This window comes from Bubalus kerabau, chromosome 2 (genome assembly GCF_029407905.1).
Source record: "Bubalus kerabau isolate K-KA32 ecotype Philippines breed swamp buffalo chromosome 2, PCC_UOA_SB_1v2, whole genome shotgun sequence".
Classification (NCBI taxonomy): Eukaryota; Metazoa; Chordata; class Mammalia; order Artiodactyla; family Bovidae; genus Bubalus; species Bubalus kerabau.
In genome coordinates, this window is record NC_073625.1 from 135740823 (window position 1) to 135762280 (window position 21458).

General features: G+C 41.2%; 1 long non-coding RNA gene across 2 annotated transcripts in view; it reads right to left on the reverse strand.

Annotated features, from left to right (window-relative positions):
- Positions 1–20148, reverse strand: part of LOC129644915 (uncharacterized) — a 42649-nt gene extending 22501 nt beyond the window's left edge. For both annotated transcript variants that reach the window (XR_008711049.1, XR_008711050.1), the window contains exons 1-2: positions 19898–20148; positions 17896–17953 (exon numbers count right to left, since the gene is read on the reverse strand). This is a non-coding gene — a long non-coding RNA (uncharacterized LOC129644915). The remainder of the gene's footprint in view (positions 1–17895; positions 17954–19897) is intronic.
- Positions 20149–21458: the final 1310 nt, after the last annotated feature.

Sequence of the window (21458 nt, forward strand, 5' to 3'; positions counted from 1 at the left end):
GATAATAATAGTTACCTTTAAGGCAGTTGGAAGGATTAAGCAGGATCATGTCTGTAAGACATTTAGGGCAGGGCCCAGGAGCACCAAATATGCATTAAAGAATCAGAAGTTTTCCTCCAGCAGTCTTTAAGGAACAAAGGAAGAGCTGAACAGGAGAAGCCCAAGGAGACATAAGGCAGGTCAGAGAGACTGATAGGACATTGGTAGACTTTCCAGTCCTTAAAATCTAATGAACTGTTAGCAAAAATACAGAGGGTTGTCTTTTAAGGCTATCTCCTTTGAAGTACTGAGAAGAAGAGCAGATATGGCTTCTAGACAGGGATGAAGGTAGGGAATACAGCAGCCCAACTTTATGATAGAAGTTGGCTAAACAATTGACAGAAACTTAAAAATTAAAATAAAAACAAGGTCCTGCTTGTTTGGCAGTAATAAAATTTAGAAAAGTCATTTTAGAAGGAAAGACGAATACTATTAAAGCCAATAAAGCCATCAATATGTGTTCGAAGGACAAACACTGCAGGAAGTGCTTACAGTGAATGAAGACACATCCAATTCACAGGCTCAAAGCCAGGAACTATTCTTGGACTGAATTTTTTATGACACTAAATTTAACTGGAATTCTTCTTCAAAATAGCATTCTATTCAACCTTTTCAAATGAAGAACTTGCATTTAACAGGAAACATGTACTTTATCACAAGGATGGAACTCCCAGTCCCTGCTTAGTTACTCTAAAAGACCCATGTTGCAGTGAATACTTCTCAGGCATGAATGGCTGGGGCATGCACAGGTTGAAAAGTAGGAAGTATTTCTACTCCCAACAAGTAATGCCCATGGTGAAGTTTCTTTGAAGGGAGGCAACTAATCTTGTCTATGAGGATGAAATACACCAAAAGAAAAGGCATAGCTGTAGAATAAATAAGTGGTATAATTAACACTATTGTTAAGACAGAGGTAGGTATCAAGGAATAACGGAATTAGCAGCAAGTTTAAGCAATCCAGTAATGTGCCATGGGCATTTTCTCAAATGTTTGCTTACTTTAGGAAAATATGACAGGCTAATCAAAGAGCACCATGATCCTATAACAGTCAGAGAGCATAAAGGGGGTGCTGTGGGAAAAAAGAACTCAAATAATTCATTTCTAGCACAATAGCTAAATCAGTTGCTAAGAGTATCAGCAAGCTAATTAAGAGATCTATTGGCAAGGACACGGGCACATTTTCGTTTCCAGAAGATACTCCTTGTTAACACAGGAGCACAACTACTGGCTGTTGAACAGTGAGAAGTCTTTGCAGAAGGGAGGATGTAGGGATATTTTCTGAGCTCACAGAGAGACAAGTCTCCCCTTGCTCACCCTACTCATCATATGCTTACACTAGCAAGAGAGTAGTCCTGTCACTACTTGTATCTATTGTTTATGAAGAGACCAGATGGAGAACTCAGGTTCCCACACTGCAAGGATAGTAACCTACTCTACTCCTTTTCCTTTAGGGAGCTAAAATGAAGGCTGCGTGTGAGTGTGTGCTCAGTCGCTCAGTCGTGTCTGACTCCGTGGCCCCATGGACTGTAGCCCACCAGGCTTCTCTGCCCATGGAGTTTTCCAGGCAAGAATATTGGACTGAGTTGCCATTTCCTACACCAGGGGATCTTCCCAATCCACGGATCAAATGCATGTCTCCTGCATTGGCAGGTGGATTCTTTACCACTAGTGCCACATGGAAAACCCAAAATGAAAGCTACTACATGTAAAATATTCATAAAATATATGCTACATCATTGTGGAAGTTTGACTGCAAGAGAGAGAAGACCACAACTTTAACAACAAAGAATTTAGTGATTCTGTCAAATGTAAGAAGCCAATTGGAACACATGCCATTTTATGAACTACTAAAGGAGAGAGAAGGAAAAAAAACACTGCCAATTAGGATTGACACAATCCTAATGACTTAATTTTTTAAAATTTTATACCTATTGAAAGAGAACTGTAAAATGTATAAATATATTTTATCATATAACACATATACAATATACATTAGAAGTATACGTATATATGGCCATAAATCAAATATATATAGTTCATATTCTTAAGACATTTTCATTTTCAGATTTTGAAACTTCTGAATCATTTTTAAATTCAGAGCCATCAATAGCCATATTTTTTCTACCCAATATTATCCTCTGTGATATGCAAAGTGTTGGTGATATAGCATTTTTGAAAAATTGTTCCACTGTTGTCTCTTGAATTTTCTTCCAAACACCGACATTCATTATGGAAGTTTTGATAGTGGTGTTTACTTTATCTCTCCAGAAGGTATCAGTGGAAGTTGTTCAGACAGAAAACAAGATCCCTAACATGAAGGTCCTTCAATGGCTTGTTGACTCAACTGTCAAGGAGCTGCAGCTGTCAGTCATGGCCTGGGGAATAATGATCAATTTGACACATTCACAGCAATGACAACCATGTCAGGACCACCTCTGGCCAGCAGTGATTGTAAGGTATTACCATGGCAAAATCCATTCTGATTTCAGAGATGTTGAACTATAAAAAGACAGTGCAACATAGAATCAACAAAATACATCCTCTTAACATGAAATCTGACAATATGATGGCCCTGCTGCTGCTGCTGCTAAGTCACTTCAGTAGTGTCCAACTCTGTGTGACCCCATAGACAGTAGCCCACCAGGCTCCCCCGTCCCTGGGATTCTCCAGGCAAGAACACTGGAGTGGGTTGCCATTTCCTTCTCCAAGGCATAAAGTGAAAAGTGAAAGGGAAGTCACTCAGTCGTGTCCGACTCTTAGTGACCCCATGGACTGTAGCCCACTAGACTTCTCCATCCATGGGATTTTCCAGGCAAGAGTACTGGAGTGGGGTGCCATTGCCTTCTCCGAGGATGGCTCTAGGGCAAGTTAATTGAATGGCTCAATGATGCCATGAGGGACCCAGGTTCTTTTCACCTTTCTACCCATCCACCCTCAGCTGAATATCTTGTGCTCAATTTACTGCCTTCGTGGACCCAGATAATGTTAGAGTTTCAGGAGTCATGGAAACCTCATGTCCAGAGGAGGAAGAAGGCTGTTTGCTCCTGTCTCTGTTTATTAGTAAGCAAAACAATCCCTATGGAAAACAGTCCAGTCACACAGAAAGAAGGAGATAAATGAATGTCATTTTTTCAGCTCTATCGCATTGTAACTTTGTAGGAGTCAGGGCCTAATGTTAACAGATTTTCCAATTTATCAACCAATATCAGAAATCTAGATGTTTCTGTGGAATACTCTGGTTTTTAAAACATATCTCCAACCCCTCAGTTTCAGTACCATACCACTTAGCCCACATATAGCATGGAAGCTAACTGAATTTCAGTCTGACGGTGCTCTACAGAAACCTAGGTTTGGGAGAAAAAACTGAACTACAACTCATGCAGCAATTCTGGAAAGGTATCCTGCATCTGTCAATAATTAATGCATCTGAAGGACTGTGTATGGCAGCAGAGATGACCTAAATGAGACATACGTAGCCTCTGCACAGGAGAAACAGAACTCAGGGGCAGATCTCAACCTTTACCAATAGGCAGGTTGTTCTGAAGTGGTTCCCCTAATAAAAGTCCTTTGAGGCTTCCCTTAAGAGTTCTAACTTGGCAAGGAGTCTGTGACAGCACCACAAGAAACTTTAGGTATCATTCTAGCAGGTGATTCAGACCCCAAGCCTTACTTCAACCTGGTGATCACTCTCCCATCCATGCGCTTCAATCACACGGCACGTGGCCAGCCTTTTCCCCAGCAGTGCTCCTCCCTAGGCCTCTGTCCTAGACCCCATCCTCATCTACTTGTCACTTCCTGGGCCCAATCTCTTTCACCTGGACTTTCACTTGCTTCTAATTTGTTTGGGCTAACAGTTGTAAGCTCAGCCTCCCATTTCCTTTAACCATTCTATCATTCTAACTCTTTCTGTGGTACTCAAGTTAGATGTCTATCTGTCCATTCCCTCCAGATGTTAATCACCCACGGCTGCATAATCTCTGCCACATCTGGGGAAAACCTGACGACTTTCACATGAAAAGATGAGCAGCTGTGGGTTTATGGCCTACATAGCCAGCGTTCTCAGAAGTGTGAGTAGCAGAAAGAAAAATATTCTTTCTCAAGTGTGATTTATTTCCTTTCCCTTTCTTCCTTCCTTCTTCTCATCTTCCTTAACTTTATTCCCTCCTTCATATCCTTCTTCTAAGGAATTTTTATATTTTAATGTATACAAGAGGGGCTTCCCTGGTGATCCAGTGGATAAGAATCTGCTTGCCAATTCAGGGTACATAGGTTCAATTCCTGGTCTGGGAAGATTCCACATGCCATGCAGCAACTAAGCCTGTGAGCTGTGACTCCTGAGCCCGAGTGCTACAGCTACTGAAGCCCCAGCACCTAGAGCCTGTGCTCCACTGCAAGGAAGTCACCACCATAAGAAGGCCGCACACTGCGACAAAGAGCAACCCCTGCTCACCACAACAAGAGAGAGCCCACGCAGCAATGAAGACCCAGAGAAGCCAAAAAGTAACAAAAACTTGTTAAAAAACACAAAAGAAAGTATATAAGAAATGTAGGCTTATTCTAAAAAAATAAATAAAAGTGAAAACCAAAATCACTCATGTTTCCACCACGATAAAAACATCACTAAGAACATTTTAGTGTACCCTCTCCCAGCTGTTGTTTTTTTTTTCTATTCCCAGTTTCGTTTATTGATTGATATCTTTTAAGTTTTGTTTGTTTACTTTTGTAAAGCTAAAACCATCAAATAACTTTCTTACATACATACCTAAGAAAATTTAGCTGGAAAAATTATACCATTAATAATTATACATAGCATTCAATTAAAGCGACAATAAATATTCTGCCCTTCTAGACTATAATAAAAGGCAGAAACATGTTTTATCATTCTTTTATACCCTCCCAGTTCTTTTAACGTGGTAGGCACTCAGCAGAAATTTATTGAAGGTGAATATTCCAAAGTCTAAAAAGTCACTGCTGCTGCTAAGTCACTTCAGTTGTGTCTGACTCTGTGCGACCCCACAGACGGCAGCCCACCCGGCTCCCCCGTCCCTGGGATTCTCCAGGCAAGAACACTGGAGTGGGTTGCCATTTCCTACAATTAAGCACATTCCTTTTTCACTAGTTTTGAATACTATGTAATGTTGCTTCACCTAAATTAGATCTCTCATCCGCTCAGGTTTGCGTAGAAGACTCCATTTCCCCCTAACAGTATTTTGTTTTTCTGTAAATTAGAGCACCATCTGGGGGCACTGACAGAGCTCCAGGGTTTCAGTTCCTTCTCAAGTGTCAAAGCAGAACCCGGCATACAGTAGGTCCTCAAAGCATGCTTGTCTTGGCAGCTGTCTGTTGCTACAGGCTGTTACTTCCCTAGGCAGGAATATCTTGAAGTATCTTTAGGAATCTGTGTTATTGTTACTTAATTACTTAGATTCTCCCTAACCCCCAGTGTGGAAAAGGTGACTTTTGAATCCATGTTTTCATAGAATGAAATGATATTTAAAACTTGCAGTATTTTCTAGCAATAGAATAAACTCCAAAGGCAAGAGGAAAAAATTTATCCTCTCAAAGAAAGACATCCTCCCAACATACACACACATACTCACTCACTCCTTACAAGAGATATTGTCATATCCTGAGTGTTTACATTCCATTTCTCATCTTGAAATAACCACTGAAAATAAATTGTTTCAAATAATGCTTAGTGTTGCAAAACCATGTTTTCTAGAACTCATTTTTTTTCTAAAATTCATCTAAATGGAAATTAATTCTATTTTTAAAAGAAATTAAAATCATTTTTACCCCAACATCCTTGTTTGGATTTTCTTGAGAGTTCTTAGTTTCAGAACTAGACACCTTTATCAATTTTCCCCAAAGATCTCTTATTTTACATATAGCTCAATTCCCTCACATAGACTATGGCAATCAATAATCAAGATATAAAGAGACTGGGCTGGGAAAACCCTCTCTCCCTGTTCTCAACTTCATGGGCTGTTTGCTGGTTTGCTTAGCTATTGGTTACTCTCTCAGAATGTACTGGCAGACAAAAAAAAAAACAACTTAGCCACATCTGACTAAGCTATCACATGCATTTATTTTATTTGCTAATCCCAAAGCTAATATTTGAAGGTGGTGGGTTTTTAATCAAATCTTTGGATGCCAAGTAGCCAGCCCAGAGCCTGCAGTCCTTTCTGAGTCATAAAGGGAAGCCTTGGTTTGTAGCTACTGTTGCGATTTCATGAAATAACAGAATTTTAGAGCTGGAAAGGACCTTAGATTATTTGTGACTTGACCTCCCAGCCACTTTAAAACCACTGCTTGAAAAACATTGTTCTTTGTAACTTTTCTGTTGCTAAACCCTATGCTCTTTAAAAGAAATAATATATCTCTTCCAGATGCTTTTATGGGACTGCTTGTTAAAGGGTTATTTGGTGGAGTCCTTTTATGCCCATGAAGTTTGGGTGAATTTTTAGCCTTTTGAAAAACACTGGTAAAAAAATTATTTTCTACAGGTGAGGACACTTGGAAGAAAGAAAGAAGGAAAGGAAAGCAATCTTTGTTGCAAGCCCAATGGGTGCCAGCTGACCCATTTATATCATCTCTCCCAGTACTTATCTAGAGAGCTATTATCTCCATTTTACAGATGCAGAAACTGAGAGCCAAGGAGTTTAAAAGTAACTTGCTCAATGTCTCAGAGTTACTGAGTGACAAGGCTAGGATTTAAACTCATGGCTTATCAGGTTCCATTTAGGGCCAATGTTCTGTTTATTATATCCAACTGTTTCCCTCGAGTTTTACTCAGATATCTAAATAGAAAAGCACTCATCAGCCTCCACATGACTACACGGTCATAGTAGACACTTACCATCAGCTGAATCTCCAAATAAGTTTATCCAAAAATCTCTAGGAAAGGAACTAATTTTCTTCATTTTGTCTTTGTAATAATTATAACTAAATGTGCTTTGTACAATAGTTCCTTTATATCAGATAGCAACATCTACCCCTTTAGAAGTTATCTAATGATCTGGCTGTTGAAGATTCTACCTGCAAATTCTAGGAGTAAATGAACAAAGCTGACTGAGGGCAGAAGCTGAGTTGACAAAGAGATTTCCTATAATAGGTAGGTAGGTTGATGGCTGGAGGGCTTGCAGGCCACCCAAACACAAAAACAGAACACTTTTCTCAAGGTTCCAGATGACTCTGAAAAGAGCCCTTTTAATACAGTCTGGACATCCCTCAGCTCCAATTTACATAGAGGACAAAAAGAGTGACATTCTCCCCTCCACTCCCTTGAATTCCCCCAGAATCTAGAAATGAATAATAAATATCCCTCAAACACGACAAAAACTCAAGGTTAGGTGCAGAAGGCTGCTTGGGAAATGTAAAGAGAAATTAGCCCAGATATTGAAAATAATATAGCTGGTCTCCAAGGTGATATTGAAAATCAAAAGTTAGTAGTAAAGTTGATGTCAGTGTATATGGATTCAGTCCCAGTATTCTTTGCTAGAAAAAAGGGATTAGATTGATAGAGTGCCTGAAGAAATATGGACAGAGGTTCGTGATATTGTTCAGGAGGCGGTGATCAAGACAACCACCAAGAAAAACAAATGCAAAAAGGCAAAATGGTCATCTGACGAGGCCTTACCAATAGCTGAGAAAAGAAGAGAAGCTAAAGGCAAAGTAGAAAAGGAAAGATATACAGATATACCCATCTGAGTGCAGAGTTCCAAAGAACAGCAAGGAGGGATAAGAAAGCCTTCTTCAATGATCAATGCAAAGAAATAGAGGAAAACAATAGAATGGAAAAGACTAGAGATCTCTTGGAGAAGGCGATGGCACCCCTCTCCAGTACTCTTGCCTGGAAAATCCCATGGATGGAGGAGCCTGGTAGGCTGTAGTCCATGGGGTCACAAAGAGTCGGACACGACTGAGCAACTTCACTTTCACTTTTCACTTTCATGCATTGGAGAAGGAAATGGCAACCCACTCCAATGTTCTTGCCTGGAGAATCCCAGGGACAGGGGAGCCTGGTGGGCTGCCGTCTACGGGGTCACACAAAGTCGAACACGACTGAAGTGACTTAGCAGCAGCAGAGATCTCTTCAAGAAAATTAGACATACCAAGGGAATATTTCATGCAAAGATGAACTCAATAAAGGACAGAAATGGTACGAACCTAATAGAAGCAGAAGATGTTAAGAAGAGGTGGCAACAATACACAGAAGAACTGTACAAAAAAGATCTTCATGACCCAGATAACCACGATGGTGTGATCACTCACCTAGAGCCAGACATCCTGGAGTGTGAAGTCAAGTGGGCCTCAGGAAGCATCACTATAAACAAAGATAGTGGAGATGATGGAATTCCAGTTGAGCTATTTCAAATCCTAAAAGATGATGCTGTGAAAGTGCTGTATTCAATACGCCAGCAAAATGGGAAAACTCAGCAGTGGCCACAGGACTGGGAAAGGTCAGTTTTCATTCCAGTCCCAAAGAAAGGCAATGCCAAAGAATGTTCAAACTACTGTACAATTCCACTCATCTCACACACTTACAAAGTAATACTCAAAATTTTCTAAGCCAGTCTTCAACAGTACATGAACTCTGAATTTCCAGATGTTCAAGCTCGGTTTAGAAAGGCAGAGGAACCAGAGATCAAATTGCCAACATGCTTCAGATCACAGAAAAAGCGAGAGAGTTCAAGAAAAACATCTACTTCTGCTTTATTGACTCGCCAAAGCCTTTGACTATGTGGATCACAACAAATTGTGGAAAATTCTTCAAGAGATGGGAATGCCAGACCACCTGCCCTGCCTCCTTAGAAATCTGTATGCAGGTCAAGAAGCAACAGTTAGAACTGGGCATGGAACAACAGACTGGTTCCAAATTGGGAAAGGAATACGTCAAGGCTGTATATTGTCACCCTGCTTATTTAACTTAAATGCAGAGTACAGCATGTGAAATGCTGCCCTAGATGAAACACAAGCTGGAATCAAGATTGCTGGGGGAAATATCAATAACCTCAGATACGCAGATGACACCACCCTTATGGCAGAAAGTGAAGAGGAACTGAAGAGCCTCTTGATGAAGTGAAAGAGAAGAGTGAAAAAGCTGGCTTAAAACTCAACATTCAAAAAACTAAGATCATGGCATCCAGTCCCATCAGTTCCTGGCAAATAGATGGGGAAACAATGGAAACAGTGAAAAACTTTATTTTGGGGGGGCTCCAAAAATCATTGTAGATTGTGACTGCAGCCATGAAATTAAAAGATGTTTGTTCCTTGGAAGGTAAGCTATGGCCAAACTTGACCGCATATTAAAAAGCAGAGACATTACTTTGCTGACAAAGGTCTGTGCAGTCAATGCTATGGTTTTTCCAGTAGCCATGTATGTATGTGAGAGTTGGACCATAAAGAATGCTGAGTACTGAAGAATTGATGATTTTAAGCTAGGGTGTTGAAGAAGGCTCTTGAGAGTCCCTTGGACTGCAAGGAGATCAAGTCAGTTAATCCTAAAGGAAATCAACCCTGAATATTCATTGGAAGGACTGATGCTAAAGCTGAAGCTCCAATACTTTGGCCACCTGATGCGAAGAATTGACTCATTGGAAAAGACCCTGATGCTGGAAAAAAATTGAAGGCAGGAAGAGAAGGGGATGACAGAGGATGAGATGGTTGGATGGCATCACTGACTCCATGGACATGAGTTTGAGCAAGCTCTGTGAGTTGGTGACGGACAGGGAACCCTGGCATGCTGCAGTCCATAGGGTTGCAAAGAGTTGGACATGACTGAGTGACTGAACTGACTGACTGATTCTTTGCTAGATAGGCTTCATCTCAATATTTCTTTAAGCTTCCTACTCTACTGAGACAAAGTCTTACCCCATGGCTCTTAAAAGCATGATTCTTAACAGCAAGCGCTCTGCAATACTCACAATTGATTGTACTCTATCAGTAAAAAATAATTGCAGCTACCAAGAAATGGGCCTCTTGTTTAAATATCTTTTTATTTGTGGGCATCTCCCTGCTCTGCCTTTTCAAGAACTTGGCTTTCCCCAAGCTGCCTCTTCCTGGACTAAGTGCTTGACTATGTGACCAAGCTAAATCATCACCTGTTTCTTTCTTGCTGTTTTCAGCACTCCCCATCCCCTCCCCCGCTACCTTTTTGGCCCACATGCCAATTGAGTTCTGCTCATCTCCTAGGAAGATGAATTTCTGACTTTATCTCCTAGTGGTCATGGTGGTTTACTCACTAAGTCGTGTCTGACTCCTGTGACCCAGCTAGTCAGGCTCCTCTGTCCATGGGATTTCCCAAGCAAGAATACTAAAGGGGGTTGCCATTCCTTCTCCAGGGGACCTTCCCATCTCAGGGGTTAAACCCACGTCTCCTGCATTGCAGGGGGATTCTTTAATGATTGAGCCACCAGGGAAGCCCCTTCTCATCCAGTAAGAGGCTTCAATAAATACATGGTTTATGCTTCTGGGATAAAGTACTTATTTTATCTCAGTCTGCAAGGGTTACCCTCTTTTACTTAGATGGGTAACTTAGTTTCCTTAGGGTTATTTACTTTATTTTTCTCTCATCCTTCTCATTGCTTTCTTAATACACCCAGCCCAAGTCAGATCACATTATTAAAGAATATGGAATGTAGAGCAGATAAGCAGCAATGTATTTTTCTCATCCTTTGTAAGTGTGTCTTGTTGATGGTTTTCATACAGTGACCCAACTAATGTGTTCCTGTTATGTGGTGGTTGCAACAAGCAGAGAAATTTCTTGCCTAGGTAAACCATGGAGCTCACACAGAGGCAGTCACAGTCTTAATCAGGCAGAGTCAGCTTATGCTTTTATTTGACTACAGATGATGAAGTGAAGAACTTCAAGTAAAACTATAAGGGATGCCAGACAAGAAAAACCACTAATTAGGGAAAAGTAGAGAATTTCTTCCTAAACATGCTCATTAAACTATTTTGACTTTGAAATGGAAACAGAACACTAAAATATGGAAATATTCACATTTGTGGTTTTATTAGGGCATGTTTAGATTTTTCAAAACACTAAGCTATTTTTTGAAAGTTCTCCACTCAGCAAAATAGGGATGCATTTGACCAACCACTTTTTCTTCCTCCAATTTAAACCCATTTGTATTCCAACAGGAATTTAATCTGTACATTTATGATTCATTTGTGCTTAACTTGTCAAAATGTGAAGAGCAGTTTGAAATAAAAGAAGCCATTGGATTCTGATGCTTATATAATTTTTATCCTTAGAATCAGAAAGCCGTGTCTTTACAGAGAATCAACAATCTGATACTCTATAGGCAAATGAATCAGATATGAGAAATTGCAGGGCTCAAGTAGATCACAGATATATTGCTGTTACTTTGAATTTTAATATAAGATATACATTTATAAGTAACACAAGTAAGCCCTTAAGTCTAACTTTCTTTAAGCAAATCATATAATTAAAATAAATGGTGATCTATTTTAAATGAAGTTTATAATTATTCCTTTCTTTTCAGGGCCATGAGGCAATACTGCTTATGTGGTATATTGCACAATTCTGGGAAGCACCATTCTCAAAAACAGAACAAACCTTCATAATGAGTCAGTTTCCTTGTATTCTTAAATTTCATTCTTCTTTCCTCAACTCAAAATTCAGGAAAGAGCATCACCCAGGAATATCATCAGGCTGCAATATCTTTATTGACTAAACCAAAAATTCAATCTCGATTTGCCAAATTTTCAAGGACTTACAAGGGCTTCGTGCATATTAATCTAAGATAGTGTCTGGTGAATTTATAATCAGGCTTTGGGTTTAACTCCATATTCATGTTAATTATATCTAGATATATGTCTCTTGAAAAGATCCTTTACTTCTTAGAAACCTAGATACAAAACTGTGATAACTACCTCAGAGAATGCCAGTTCTATGGAACCAACAAATATATGATGTCGGGGCCACCTTGAAAATTTAGTGTGAATGACCCACAGAGCAAGTCAACAAGGGTGAGGGTGGGGTTCTATACTTGGAACTGTCAGGCAGAAGGGGAGAGGAGGTTGGAAGCTTTTGGGAGATGGCCAGTTGGTACAACAAAACTGGACTGGTAAGTGGTGGAATATCACTGAGACAGATCAGAAGAACGAGATCAAGAGTAGCGTGTGAAATGGGAGCTGTGAATGCTTAGGAAGTAAGGACTTTCCTTTCACACAAGGTCTAGTTCACCCTGTTGGGTGATGTCTGTCTCCTAAAAGGGCTGAATCCAGTAACAGCTAAGGATATGATGCATTCAATGTACTCAGCACAGCGCCTGCAATTAATAAGAAATGTTAGCCCTTTAGCCCATTCTCGGACATGGATTCACTTCACCATGGCAAATAAAGCACTACATAGCATCTAACTCAGAAACTCCTACTTGCCAAACAGTGGCCATTGGTTTGCTTTTTACTCCTTGCTCCATTGTTTCATCTTGGATCTGCCTTTTCCTCATTTCTGGGACTCTAGAGAGGTTCACAATCACAGGATCCTGTACTGGCAACCACTGGGGGAAATATACAGTCCAAGCTTATTGGAGTCTAACAGTAGATACAACCCAAACAGGGGCAATCAGAGTACTTTTTTGGAATTAATAGGATGCTGAGATAAAAAGGACCTCTCTGCCTCTGAGATTGCAAGATGAAAGGCCCACCCAAAACAGACATTGTTGGGGGTCAAAACAAAGGAAAACAGAGTCAATAGATTAAAAAAAGAGTCATATATCACCTGGATCCCACTGTGACTGAAGCGCCAGGGTTTGCAGTTACATAGACAATTAGCTCTCCTCTTTTGCTAAAATTAATTTGAATTGAATATCTGTCCTTTATAAATGGAAAATAATACTTCAAATACCCAGTGTAACAGACAAGATAAAATAAGTATCTCTGGACTCCTACAGCATCACAGGGTCCCTGCAAGCCAGAGTGACTCAGGAGGAGCAAAATGTCCAGGAACAACAAGAAGAGATCTTGTGAATGACAACCCAGAGGCTGGTTAGGTGGGTGGGTCACTTGGCTTTTCATTCTGGTAGTACTTACATGGTGCTAAAAACCAGACGGACCGCAAAGCCCTCTCCAACATCCAACAGCCCCACACCAGCAGAATACTAGCAATTTTTCCTCAAGAGCTTATACACCAGTCCAAGGAAAATGGGGTCAGAAACCCCACATTAACTGAGACTAAGTTCTTGGCACAAGACAGGGGCTCAAAATAGGAATTAAGCTACTTCAGAATATGTGGAAGTTTACATTGCTTGAACAACAGGGTTTAGAAATTATAATTCACACCAACTAATTCTGTAAAGGACTCACAGACAATCAGAATATTTTTGATCTCTTTTCCCGCTCCCCAACATTTCAAGGTATGATATAATTCTGAAGAGAATCAATAAAAGCAGAGCTATCAGGTACAGACAGCCTTTTACAGATCTTCCTTTATGACTATAAAAATAATTCAAAGAACATGTATCTCCAGATGGCAGGAAAGTCATTTCACTGCCATATAGAAAGGACATCACATTAAAGAAATAATTTCTGTGTACTTCCATCTATGGCTTCTCATATCAGAGAAGTTGACGAAATTGTGACTCATCGCTGGCCAATTTTTTAAAAGTACAAAAATGGGACCAAGTGTCCACTTCTCCACAAGTAGAGCATGTGGACTCCTGTGGACTCCAGGGAGGAGAATGTCTTTCTCTGGTGACACACGTGTGGATTGACTGCAGAGCCTCCCAAAGGCTCTGTCGTTGTTGCAGAGAGCAGGGACAGGGCCGGCTCCCAGGGATCAAGGAAACAGGTTAGGGCTGACAGCAGCCCCTAGTTAGCCTCCCTTCCCCACACCCACCTCCCTCCCATGCCCTTCTGGTTCTCCCACCTTCGCTTTCCTCCCCCCATGACTGTGACCATCAGCTCCTTTTCCTTCCCTTGACTTTTCAAACCCTCACTCAAGTTGACAAGTACACAAATATAAAACTCCTCCCCCAAACAGAAAAACTAAGAAAAGCTTTCCAGGTTGATACATGATAAGAACATTGAAAGCCTCACTCCTGACTTGCCAGAAGATTTTTAATCCTAGGTGCTGATATTTCGTATTAGACTATAGGCAATGTGGAGCCTGCGTTAGTCTCCCAAGATTGCTTTAATGTAGGCAGATAAGATATGCTATTGTAACCCTACTTCCTTACTTATCTAGCATCATCATAAATGAAATGTTGTATATCTGTTGATTTTATGGACAAGTGTTCATTACCCTTTAAGCATGAACACTTCGTTTTCATCTAAATATGTATTATATAATTCCTTCACTTAATAAATACATGGGCTTCCCTGGTGGTTCAGATGTTAAAGAAACTGCCTGCAATGCAGGAGACCTGGATTCAATCTCTGCATCTGGAAGATCCCCTGGAGAAGGGAACAGCAAACCATTCCTGTATTCTTGCCTGGAGAATTTCATGGTCAGAGGAGTCTAGCAGGCTATTTGGTCCATGGGGCCACAAAAAGTTGGACATGACCGAACAACTAACACATATAATAAATACACCCTAATAAAAATGACTACCATACTTCTTGGTCAGCTGGTCCCACTGAGCTGGACCTTGGTGGCTAAATTTTGTGGAACTGATTTTGTGCCATGAGGGAGAGTTGGGCATTAGGTCCCCAAACACCGTCTTCAGACACGTGTACAGGTCTAATCAGTGAGGCATTGTTCTGTCACAACCCATACAATAGCATCTCACAGAGAGAATCACTGCTGGGCCAAGTCAATATCAGGGATTCTCTCTGATATTAACAAACTATGAACAATTTCAGAGGAACAGTAGCAGAGCAAAGTCTGGGGCAAAACCAGTCTAACCAGGTAAGGAATGGAGGAAGCTATTGAGAAGAGGTGAGAGCAACATGCCTGGTGAAGTGTGGAAATCTACTGTATGCAGTCTGCTGGATGAACTACTTTTGTGTTTTTTAAACTTTATTTTGTATTGGAGCATAGCTGATTAACAATGTCATGAGAGTTTCAGGTGGGCAGCAAAGGACTCAGTCATAACATATTATGTGTATCCATTCTCCCTCAAACTCCACTCCCATTGGTCCTTCCATGTGCAAGCTCATTTTTGCTTGAAAGGCATCTTAAAGAGTGGCATTATTTTTGATACTAGCATTGACACCACCTGCATCCTCATCACAAGCTGTGGATTTGAGATGTTTGGTTTTCTATAGTCTCCCTCAATCTTCACTGCTTCCAACCTGATGTCAACTGTGATGAAGAACCAAGGGTGCCAGAAAAGTCCCACACCCACCACCACCAACAGCACAGATACTCCAGGCTGCTCCCTGGTGCCCTGATCCACCTGCCCTTCTGATTCAGTGTGTGAGATGCTGTACAGGGCACTCTGTGCTCTTGTATACTGAGGTGCATAGCCTTTGAGAGAATTTTCCCCTTATTGCACTAAGGAATATTTCATTTCTTTAGCTGTGTTCAAAACAGTGTTTCCAGAGGTCAAAAATTAAAAAAAAAAAAAAAAAAAAACAGAAAATCTATTCTCGACCCAACAACCAGAGTGTGTTCTTAGCATACAAATCTGACCATGTAACTCCCCTTTAGCAGTTCCTCACTATTCTTGGAACAAGTTCAAAACGGTTAACGAGTCCTATAGTATCCTAGGGAAACTGCTCACTCTTCTCAGCTTCCTCGCCCACCAGTCTCCCCTCATTCTCTGTGCCCACCAGTCATGGGGTACCCAATTCAGGTCTCACACCAGCCCTGCCCGCTCCCGGCCCAGGCCTTGTCACCCGTAGTCCACTCCACCTGCTAATGCAGCTCTTTCCTTGACAAACGAACAAAACCAAGACAACCATCTTTCGGATCTCAGTTCAACGGCCCACCTCACAAAAAGACCAAATCCACTAGCAGTAGCTACCCAGTGCTCCCCCAACCCTGAATCCATCCATCTTTTGCTCCTCCATCAAATGTCAGTCCTTCTTCACAAAGCTCCATGAGGACACTGACGGGGAGATGCAGGCACTTGAGCTTCCATGGTTGGGGAAGGGGACCAGTTTTTTAAGAAAAACCATACAGAAATACCTTACTGTGCATATTTTACATAAAACATAACAATCAATTATGTGAACCCCTTCCTAAGGTCTCTCCCAGGACCTCCAAAGGGCTCGAGTTAGTGGGGCCACAAAGTTGAATCTTCTTTCGCTTCATGGTAACTCTGCCTCTAGGTAGGGACTACATTTGTTTTGGTCACTGCTCTGCTCCTGACATTGTACATAATTTTATTTGGGTGACTATTATCCATTAATATTCTAATCAACAGGGGCCTACCTGGTGGTTTAGATGGTAAAGAACCTGCCTGCAATGTAGGAGACCCAGGTTCGATCCCTGGGTTGGGAAGATCTCCTGGAGAAGAGAATGGAAACTCAATCCAGTGTTCTTGCCTGGAGAATTCCATACACAGTATAATCCAGGAGGTTGCCGTAAAGAGTTGGACATAACTGAGGGACTAACACGTTCACTTTCAATCACTAAAACAGTAAAATTAAGAATCAGAAAATCTGTATTTTTGAATATTAATATATTTAATATACAGTTATTGGTAGAATGAAAGAAGCACATTGGCTCCCTGAGGGATGAGCAGATCTTGCCTGAAAAGAGGATATCTGGGCCTTTAGCCTCCATGAGGGAAGGGTCTTGAACAGGGCTGTCAGAGAACTGGGCTGTGGTCACATCAGTTTCAGGTTGATCCTGATCTTCAGCCGTGACCTCCCAGAAAGAAGTCTGTATTCTAATTATGAGGTCCTTAATCAGGGATGCTCGATGAACCCATAGTGCTTATAAAATTGGGAGTATTCCTTTCTATGTTCATGTTTCTGGGAGAGGAACCTGGCTTTATTCAAATTCTCAAAGTGATATGAGACCTACTAAAGCAAGAGCAATGACTGCAGGTTAGTCCAGGAAGGTGCACGGCATCAGTGGAGATGTTAATAGCTCACACAGAGGGTTCACATGTCCCAGCCCTGCTTCTTATTAGATGAGGATCTTCAGAATACACTCAACTGCTGTGTCTTCACAAATGTATAATGAGGCTACTAATGCTAAAGATGAGATGGCTGGACGGCATCACCGACCTGATGGACGTGAGTCTGAATGAACTCTGGGAGTTGGTGATGGACAGGGAGGCCTGGTGTGCTGCGATTCATGGGGTCGCAAAGAGTCGGACACGACTGAGCGACTGAACTGAACTGAACTGAGTGCTTACTCACAAGGAGATTGCAGTAGTGCATAAATCTGCGTATGCGGGTGTATGTGTACATAGACACATATAGTGTCTGGCCCAGTCCCTGTCTCACAGTGCATAGTCAATAAATATGTGTTCTTTTCCCTTTGAAATTAATAGTTTTTCAATCCTTAGGACAATCTCTGTGTGTTGTGAATGTGTTACCCAATCAGTCATGTCCAACTCTGTGACCCCATAGACTGTAGCCCACCAGGCTCCTCTGTCCATGTGATTCACCAGGCAAAAATACTGGAGTGAGTTGCCATGCCCTCCTCCAGGGGATCTTCCCAACCCAGAAATCAAGCCCAGGTCTCCTGCATTGCATGCAGATTCTTTACCATCTGAACCACCATATATTATTTAAGAACAATATATGAATTTACCCATCTATTCATTTTAAAAGTTTATTCAGCATCTAATATGTGCCAAGCTCTGTGCTTGGCCCTGGGCAGGGGGTGAGATGAGAATCAGAGATCAATAAAATCATTAAAAAGAATAAACACAAACCATAAAGACGGAAGAAAAACATCAAGAAGTAGTTTTGAAATTTTCCTACCTCATGATGGTTATGTATTCTCTCTTGGAGATGAACCTCTTCAGCTGTCTACCTTATTCTAAAATACATGGATAAAAATGGAAAAATAGAGTCAGTCATGTGGATTTTTATGCAAAGGATAGCAATCATCCAAATGTTTCCAGATATTCACGTGTTCACTGCAATCTGGACAACCATTTTGGGGGATTGAAATTTTCATTCTCAATGAGATGGCATTGCTTTGGATACACACAACTTTGCCAGTTTCATGCTACTAACCAACAAATATCCTGTCTCTGACACAGGCCAAATGTATCTTGTACATGCAAAGCAAACCAAACCCCTGCCCTGCAAAAAGAGATGGAAAATTATGAAAATAAGTGGGTCTTAAAGCCAACATAAAATTATTCAGTATTAGTCTCTTAGTTCTTCTTTCTCTTTCTCTGTCATACACACACACACACACATACACACACACACACACAAAACACAGCAGCCCTGCTCCATCTTACTCTCCCCACCCCCAGCCAGCCCCTCCATCCAGATGAGTAAGGCTTCCTCAGGCACACAAGTGCTGAACAGTGTCCCTTATACACACCTAGGGCTGCCAAATAAAATGTAGGATGCCCTGATAAATTTCAGATAAGCAATAAATAAATTTTTAGTATGAGTATGTCTAAATAATACATGGGACCTACTGACTCAAAAATATTTGTTTATCTGAAATTTGGATTTACCTGGATGTCCTGTATTTTTATTTGTTAAATCTGGCAACCCCACCCCATCTCTTCGGGAGTTGTGGTCTGTGACCAAGTTATTGCCACTCTCATTCCGTTGGGCCTTGATGTCATTTCCACCCTGCTATGTCCCAATTCTCAGGATGGAATTGGGATTCCCAGTACTTTTTCTCTGGACCCCACTCCAGATCCCTACTCTACCAAGCCCTTGGAACATCACCACTGAAATTACACACCACTGGGCTTGGCAGGGCTATCACAACTCCCAGGTTTTCTTTCTCAGGCAGCCAGAACTCAGTCACCAGCCCCTTCTTCACTGGCGACCTCTGCTAGCAATGCATCCCTTTCCACCTGGATACCCCCCTACTAGGTGGGATTGAGACAGAACTCTGACCCCTGAGCAGCCTGCCCCGTGGCTACCCTGACTCATTATAAATAAATTTCCAGGCTCCTGGATAGGTCCCCAACAGGACAACACACCTAATTCACATTAGCCAAGATAAGGATTAGCCGCATTCACAAACTAAAATGAACACAAGAAAGACCAAACAATGCAGTTAAGAAGAGACTGTTTTCTAAGAAGAAATGTAACCAAATGGGAAAATATTTAATAAACCCATAAATGAGTTAATAGTTGTACAAAACATAATTTATCTCACAGCCTGCAATTCAAGCACATAAGCACTCATAATATCAAAGCTTTTTTTTTTGTTTCCTCTAAATTTATCAAGGTCTCATTTAATTGCTATAACCACCTAAAGACATGAGCAAATTAACACATAAAATTGCAGGATTTTAGCTAATACATATTCATGAATGCATGTTGTTGTGATCAGGCAAATAATGACCTGAGACATTGATAAATTTGGTAGAAGCAAAAGAAAAACATAGCACATTGTTAGAATTCTCTGCAGATCACAGAATGGAATCTTTGATAAGCCCTACTCTAAGAGATCATTCATAATAATTATTGTATTTCTGTAATTCTTTCAGAAGAGAGATCAGAAAATGTTTAATCAGTAAACTTCATAAAAATACTGTCCCCAAAACACTTGAAAGCCAGATCAGTGCTCCGGAATGCTGGCTTCTTGCAAGGCTAACCCATGCCCTGTTCCACAGGATCAGTTTTATATTCTTACTGGCATTCTTGCTTCTATATCTACTGCCACTCAGAAAGGACTGACAGTTTTTCAAGCATTTGTGGGAATCTCAAGTTACAGCTGTTCCAGGGTCTTCAAAATGAATGTCTTTTATTTGGATGGAAATATACAGCATGTGTTGCTTACCCAGAGTTGCTGCGGTGTAGTTATTTTTGAATCAGCCTGCTAACCCCTCTTGTTAGAACCCATCCATACATAGTTCTTATTCATTAAATCCTTTGCTCTCACCCAAGCAGGCAGTGGCCCTATGAGCTGGAAACTGCACTGAGTTTGAACATAGCCGGACTGGTCCTGACAAAAAAATCTGAGCAAATGCCTAAGGCAGACACTCAGGCTGCAAAGCAAAGGCACAGACTGACAGACTCGGCAAACGGGTCTCAAGAAAGGGCAAAACTACAGAGCACGCATACAGGAACTCCAATTAATTTCAGCTGATCTCAGAGTAAACCTCAGTAACCTTCTCTACACAATATTCTAATCAGTCATTTCCAATCAACCTGGAGCAAAACAGCACTTCAGTTATTTGCCTCCCCTGTTCAAATTGAGGTCAGCCCAAAATCTGGGCCCTGGAGTAAGGCTGCAAAAACACTGCCTCCACAATAATACTTTAAAAGTATTTACTATGATTCAGCAACTATGGCATATATGTATACGTTTGTGTGTGTGTATGTGTACCTGTATGTATGTATGTATTTGTTGTGGTTCAGTCGCTAAGTCATGTCCAACTCTTTTGTGACCCCATGGACTGCAGCAAGCCAGGCTCCTCTGTCCATGGAATTCTCCAGGCAAAAATACTGGAGTGGGTAGCCATTTCCTACTCCAGGGGATCTTCCCAACCCAGGGGTTGAACGTGTGTCTCTCCTGCATTGGCAGGCAGATTCTTTTCCACTGAGCCATCAGGGAAGCCCCATGTATATGTATACATATATATTAATTCATTTATTCCTTACAACAGCCCTATGATTGCTGTCCCTTTTTGTACTGTCCTAATTTGTAATCATTTGCTCAAGGTCACAGATAGGAGGTTAAAGATCAGTATGCAAATACAGGCCTATTTCCCTTTACATCCTGTACTCTTAGCTATTGTTGACAGCTGGGCTACCATTAAGTGGGGAGAACTCGACAGCTGCCCGTGTTGTGTGACTTCAAGGGATAATGGGAAAATCCTCTCTGCTCACAACATTTTCAAGCTCCCCCTCCCCAAACAGATCTGTTTGCTTTATTCAGAAGGAACAACTGGTAGAGAGGTGGAAACATGAAATGCAGAGTCCCAGCTCGGCCACAACCTAGTGGTCTGGAGATGTCCCGCTGCGGATGATTATAATGATACCGACCCCCACAGACTGTCTGGGCATGAAATGAAACACTTAGAGAAGCACATTTTGAAAGTGGGGTCGAGTGTACAAGGGTCAGTCACTATTATTAAGATCCAAAATTAGATTAAGCACAGGAGTTCTCCCAGAAGTATTTGCATTTAGATTATGGTGCTTATCCTGAAATTCTGAGTGGGTTTTCGTGGGGAGTGGCAGTGGCACTTTGAGAAGTTGGGACACATCAGGGTCATAGGAAAGGTGTGTGCAGACACCTGACATGGCTGAGAGAGGAAGCTGGGGCTCCTGCTTTCCACTTGTAACCTCAGGTGCGATGTGCTAGAACAATCAGCCCCAGATACATAGAGGTATGCACT